Here is a 7301-nt window from a genome sequence, read left to right as displayed (position 1 = left end):
AATACTTTCCGTACCCACTGTATATATATATATATATATATATATATATATATATATATACCTTGCTACGTGTACTGCGTTAGGCTAACCGAGACTTGTCATTTGCACTTATGTATTGTTGCTCTTTTGTTAGTTTTGACTGCTTTCATTGTCCTCATTTGTAAGTCGCTTTGGATAAAAGCGTCTGCTAAATGACTAAATGTAAATGTTAGGAATTTTTTCCCCGAAGATGAGACCTTCTTGCAGTTACATGAAACAAGTTTATCTTTTCTTATTTTTGTTACCATCTTCTTCACTGACGCATCAGTGTTGTTGTTGCAAAGAATGGTCAGCTATAAGGTTTTGGATAAGAATAAGAGATTTTGATTGAAGAAGATGGTAACAAAAATAAGAAAAGATAAACTTGTTTCTCAAAGACATCAAAATGACTAAATCTCACATGGTGGCTTTTATACTTTGCTGTTCTTTCCTGTCTCTATCCACTCTGTACTCTTATATGGATGTTTTGAGGGTGGGTTCTCTAAATATTAATGGGGGAAGGGACGGGTAAATTAGCAATGGTTTCAGAATTCCTTATTCTTTTTTTACAAGAGATGCAGACTAGAAGGCAAGTTTGTTTTGAGCCATGGGACGCATAATAGTGCAGGAATAGCTATTTTATTTTCTGCAAAAATGAATGTTAACATTTTAGATGTTGAAAATATTGTTGAAAGTAGATTGTTACTAACACAAATTGAGTATGAGGGAACTATGTTTGTGTTTGTTAATGTCTATGCCTCCAATAGTGGTCCAGAGAGGCAGGATCTTTTTATGAAATTAAAAAATGCCATCCAGAAGTATGATGATATTGTGTGTCTCGTAATACAAGGGGATTGGAATTGCACAACAGATTTTACAGTGGACAGAAATGGGGAAGAGCCTCAAAATCAATCAGGTGTCACACTGTTAAAAGTTATGCAAGAATTTCAATTATTGGACGTGTGGAGAACAAGAAATATAGGTACAAGACAATATACATGGTTGAAAGTGTGTGGCAATATAGTTTGTGGTGCAAGATTAGATTGGTCAATCAACCATGGTTAAAACAACAGTAAATATTTTGCAAAAGGACATTTAGTTGTTGGGAAAAAAATCTTGAAACTAATAATGATGAACATTGTGATGTGTTAAAGAAAAAACAAAAACTGAACTCTTTTTTACAAGAGCAGGCAAAAGGAGCATTGATAAGTGCAAGATTTTGTTCTATCAAAGACATTCCAAGTGCTTTCTTTTTTAATCTAGAAAGAAAATGTGTTAATCAAAAACAAATGTGCCATCTTCGTCGTCAGAATGGATCAATGACATCAAATCCAGTTGAAATGAGAAAGTTAACAAGAGATTTTTATCAACATGTATACAGTGCTTTATACTGCTGTGATGCTGAAAGTGTTGATGACTTGCTTAACGAATTACATCAGCTTGAGGATGAACCAAAAAAGGAACTAGACACTTTAATTACTTTTAAAGAACTTACAGAAGCAATGCGTCAGTTACATATTGGCCGTTCTCCAGGAATTGATGGTCTACCTGTAGATTTTTATTAACAATTCTGGGATATAATAGGACGAGATTTTTATGAAGTGTTACTAGACTGCATTAGAGCGAAACTCTTCCCATAAGCTGTCGTCGAGCAGTCTTGTCTCTGTTTCCAAAGAAAGGGGACTTGGGACTTCTTAAGAACTTGAGACCAGTATCTTTGCTATGTTCTGATTATAAAATATTTTCCAAATGTTTCTCAAATAGACTTAAAAACTGTTTAGACATTTTGGTTCAAAATGATCAAACATATTGTATACCTGAAAGATCTATAATGGACAGATTTTTTTTATTACGGGATAGAATCAACATTAATAATTTTTATCATGTTAATTTTGGAGTTCTGTCACTTGATCAAGAAAAAGCATTTGATCGAGTTGATCATGAATATCTTTTTAATGTGTTAAAATATTTTGGGTTTGGTGAAAGATTTATATCTTATATTCAGTTGTTGTATTGTAATGTTTCTGTTATGGTTAAAGCAGGTGGTGAATTAAGTGAACCAATACCTGTGTCGAGAGGCATTAGGCAAGGATGTCCACTTTATGGGCAATTATATAGTTTAGTTATTGAACCTTTGTTGTGCAGATTGAGGAATAACGTCTCGGGTTACTTATGTAACCATGGTTCCCTGAGTAGGGAACGAGACACTGCGTCCTCTAGGGGTCGCTATGGGGAACGCCTCGTCGTGACTCGTATCTGAAGCATACATTGAAAAAACACCAACTCGTTGGCTTCTTCAATCACACACAGAGATACATTGAAGAGACAAAAAGTTTCTCGATGGCCAAAGTTTCTTGGATGAGAGGGGCTGGAAGTCCATTAAGGCACTTCAAGTGATGACGGGTTTAAAGTCCTTACGCCTTGTTTCAAAGCATAAGTGGAGTTTTACAACTTGGAGTTGTAATTCTAAATTCAAATGATAATTTTAAATTGTTTTTATCAGCGTATGCTGACGATATAACAGTTTTTATTACAAGTGAAGAGGATATTACAACTTTAAATCAGACTATTGGAGTATATGAAAAAGCCTCTTCTTCTCGAGTTAAATGGTCTAAAAGTGAAGGGTTTATTATTGGTAGGTGGGAAGGTACTGGGTTTCCTCAACTCCTGGGTGGGTTATGGTGGAGACAGGACGGATAGAAAACATTAGGAGTTTTTTTGGGGAATGATCAATTTCAAAAGAAAAATTGGGAGGGTCTGCTAGAGAAGGTGTCTGCTAAATTGTTGAAATGGAAATGGCTATTGCCACAATTGTCCTATAGGGGGAGAGCTCTGGTTGTAAATAATCTTGTGGCTTCAATGTTGTGGCATAGGACTATAGCTTTGGAGCCACCTGAGGAACTTGTTTCTAACATACAAAGGACTTTTGTAAAAATGTTTTGAGTGGACAGCACTGGATTCGTGCAGCTGCACTTTATTTACCAGTTCAAGAGGGTGGTCAAGGCTTGGTGGATGTGAGGAGTAGGATCCGGGCCTTTCAGATACATGCTGTACAGAGATTTTTTTACAACAAGGATGTGACATGGGCCAAAATGGCAAGTGCAATTTTGAAGCTGGCAGGAGGACTTGGACTTGATAAACACCTGTTTTTAAGAAAATTACAGGAAGTAAGCCTGTCAGAGCTTCCACCTTTTTATAAGTCTATGCTACAGATATGGAGAACTGTGTTTAGAGTGGAGCGAGACATGGATGATTATGGACATTGGACTCCAGAGGAACCATTGTTCTTCAACCCAATGATCGAGACAAGATTGCTGTCCTCTGTGGGTGTGAGGAGATGTTTACTACGGAATAGTGTTACGAAACTTGGACATCTCTTGGATGAGAGGGGCTGGAAGTCCATTGAGGCACTTCAAGTGATGACGGGTTTAAAGTCCTTACACCTTGTTTCAAAGTTGAAGGAAGAAATTTGTAATGTATTACCAAGTTGTTGCAGAACTTGGATAGGATTAAAACAAACACAGGACATGAGAGATGGCCAAGTCATTCCAGAAATAAAAATGTAACCTGTCATAGATGAGGAAGATGATAGTATGACCAATACACTATTAGATAGATTCAACATAAATGTTCTTTTCTGTAGGCCAGGCCTATATGTTACGATGAAATTAGGTGATGCATGAATTGATATGAATGACATTTTTATTTAACGACTACAATCACAGTATATTGACTGATTTGTTGAACTTTCAACCTTGTAAGCATGTAATAATTATGACAACATAAAGCACTGACAAATAAGCCTGGTGTAAACATTCATATGAAAGTCAGTAACAAATCACACAAATTAAAGTAGATTGCAGAAATATAAAAACAAATCTGTTGCTTTACCACACTACTTTAGGTTATTCACAGTCACTGTAATAAACAGATGTAAACATGTGGACTGCACTAAACACTGTCTGTTAACTTTAGACCAGTGGTTCTCAAACTTTTTTGGTTGCGCCCCCCTCAGACTACCAAATAATTTCACTAAACATTATGAAAAATGTATACTTTTTTAATCAGCATGGAGAGAATAACTTATTATTATTATTCTCTCGCTGTTATTTTTTGTGGGTTTCATGCTGTCCACTAAGGCATAGGACACACACAGGCTTTCCTCCTCACCAACGACATTACACACCGTGTCTACACCAGACATGAGCGGCAAAATACAGTAGAAACCATTATAATCAGTGACGCTGTGTACACTGGATGCGATGAGATGCGACGCGACAAAACCCGACATTAAACTGATGCCTTGTTCTATTTATGACGTACTGACACAAAGTTAAAATGATTTGCAACGGTCGCTTTGTCGTGTCCAGTGTAGAGATGTTGCGGCACAATGCACAACTGTTGTGTGCGGTATAGACACGGTGAGTGAAACCGAGAGCGAGATATGCCTCTTTATATTTTCTGCATTTAGCTTTTAAATGACCAGCACCTGCCTGGGTCTGTGTGATTTCATCTATGGCTTTTCTCTTCGCTTTCACAAACCGATCCATCTCCCATTCTAAGTTATGTCCTTTGGCTGTTTACTTATTTCTTTTCTTTTTCTGCTGATGGCCCGTGCTCGACTTGAAGCAGCGCTGCTTAGATTGATGGGTGTGTGTCATCAAAGCACTGCGAGAGCTATAAGAAAGCGCGGACGTCTCCTTATGCCAGGGCTGTCCAAACTCGGTCCTGGAGGGCCGGTGTCCTGCAGAGTTTAGCTCCAACCCTAATTAAACGCACCTGAACCAGCTAATCAAGCTCTTACTAGGCATAGAAACTTTCAGTCAGGTGTGTTGAGGCAAGTTGGAGCTAAACTCTGCAGGACACCGGCCCTCCAGGACCGAGTTTGGACAGCCCTGCCTTACGCATTCTCTTGCTCACCGTACTTTGATGTCATAAACCGATCTGATCTTCAAGTCGAACACACCTCTTTACTCTCGCCTGTCACGTGACCGTGTAATCGCAGCCTCTGCGATTGAAAAATCAAAATTTTTCGTATCGCGATATTATCGCAAATGCAAATAATCGTTCAGCCCTAGTTACAGCCAGACTTTCTCGTGCAGGACAGGTGGCGGACCCTGTATAAACCCCCTGTAGAGAAGCGTACTGCTGATCTACAGTGGAGGATTATTCACGAGGCCATAGGTGGCACACCTGAACCCGGCAGTAGTTCGGGAATGTCGTTTTTGTGGGAAGCAGGGAGATCTAGAACATTTGTTTTTAAGGTGTAACAGATTGCAAGACCTTTTTAACTTGCTTAAAGCTTGGTTTAGAAGATTTAATGAGGAATTTTCTGTGTTTATTGGGGGAATGAAATACATTTTCTCAATGAGGAGGAAAATCTGTTTATTGAATTATCTTATTGGAACAGCTAAACTAGCAATTTGGAAAACAAGAAAGAACAAAGGTTTATAACTTGCTACAATAGATCCTGAAATTATATTTAGACGATTGGTAGAGGGAAGACTGAAAACTGAATTGGCTTTTTATAGACTTACAAATAATGTGATGTTCTTTTGTGATGTATGGCGTATTAATGAGGTACTATGTACAGTTAAAGATGATCAGCTTGTTGTGAATTTTTAAAGCAATTATTATTAATTTCTTTTTATTTTAAGGATTTTTTGTCAGTAATATAATGTGATGTAGGTTTTATAGAGTAATAAAGTGCTTGTTAAACCTCTCTCTCTCGCTCTCTCAGCTTTTCCTTTCCTATTTTTCCAAACTGTCATCCGTAATTCATTTACACATAGTAGCCTCTCTTTCTGTGGTTCATCATGGCATGTTTTTAAAACTCAGAATCAAATTTTGACCAATTCTTTCAGAAAGCTGCTAGAATTAACAGGGAACTTGAACTCGAAGCTCCCAATGCTGATCTCGAAGAAGCTGCCAAGGAGGCTGAACAAGTCCTTCAAAGGTTCAACCCTTCACAGGTTTTGTTGAACACTTTTAGTAATAACTGATTTGCTTTAATGAACACATCCTTATATTATGTGTTGATCATGTCTTTTCTTACAGTCCTTCCTCTCAAATATGTTGGTTATAGAAAATTTGTAACACTGTCTCAACATGTATATATTTCTCTTTGTTTCAGCTGAAAGGGAAGACCAAAGGAAGGCCTGTCATGGGGTTTGAATTTGGACATACTGTGCATTTATGGAGAAGACCAAAAGCTGCAAAGGAAAACACTTCCAATGGTACGTCTGTGTTGGTCTGAGCACCTTGACTGAACTGTACTGCAAAAACATTTGCGCAGCATTTGATGTTTATTTAACTTTGCTTTACATAGCCCATCAGGAAGAACACTCAGCAAAGTGTCATGTAGAGGTAGTAATAATTCATACAATTTACCAAGTCAGCAAATTCATATGATATTGTACAAGCGTACTCATACAAAATTCTATGACTTTTACTCCTGCTGTCATTGGCCATTGCCTCAACTCTCATGCAGATTGTGCCCATTGTAAGTAATCATGTGTTTATGTGTTTACAAAAGTGTTTGTATCATGAAGTTTATATTAAGTACATTGTATTCTTTATTAACCTTAACAAATTGGCGCCATCTCTTCTCGTTCTAACAGTACATGATATCTGTCCACACCTCATAGTCTGCCTTTCTTTCCGTATTGATTTTTATTGAACGCATCTATCTAAGAAGCAAGAGTCTGGAAATTACAAGTTTAACTTGTCACGTGACAAATCAGATCTTCAATTAATTTGGCCAAATCAGATCACTTAAAGCTGTTTACACCAAGAACAAGAAATATAATGGTAAATATTTTAGCATCCACACCAACAGACAATAATGGTCTGTTTACTATGTAGCGAATCAGCTCAAAGGGGAAATATGAATAATTAATCATAACTAGTTATAATTAATTATAAATATTTAGATCCGCTGTAAGTATTTACTTGACCTCTCAGGGTCAACTGTCTGTCAATTCTAAGAACGTTAATTTCCTGGTTAAGGGAAATAACTTTCATACTGTACAATACTACACAGAGCATGTAGCATACATCTGCATGATTAGGGACTCCAGTTATGAGCAAACAATGAACAACGTCAAGTGTGATACAAGTAAGACTTTATTAACTACATAAACACTTAAACTAGTCTAACATACACATACACACACACACACACATGCATATAGTCAGATCTACCGAAACATCAGCTTCTTAGTTCAAACACACCTTTGTAAAAAGATGCAAATGATACTTAATGTATCAATTAATCAATTAAT

Source organism: Sinocyclocheilus grahami, unplaced genomic scaffold (assembly GCF_001515645.1).
Source record: "Sinocyclocheilus grahami isolate Dianchi unplaced genomic scaffold, SAMN03320097.WGS_v1.1 scaffold2472.1, whole genome shotgun sequence".
In the NCBI taxonomy this organism is placed as follows: domain Eukaryota; kingdom Metazoa; phylum Chordata; class Actinopteri; order Cypriniformes; family Cyprinidae; genus Sinocyclocheilus; species Sinocyclocheilus grahami.
This window is presented reverse-complemented; position numbering follows the sequence as displayed.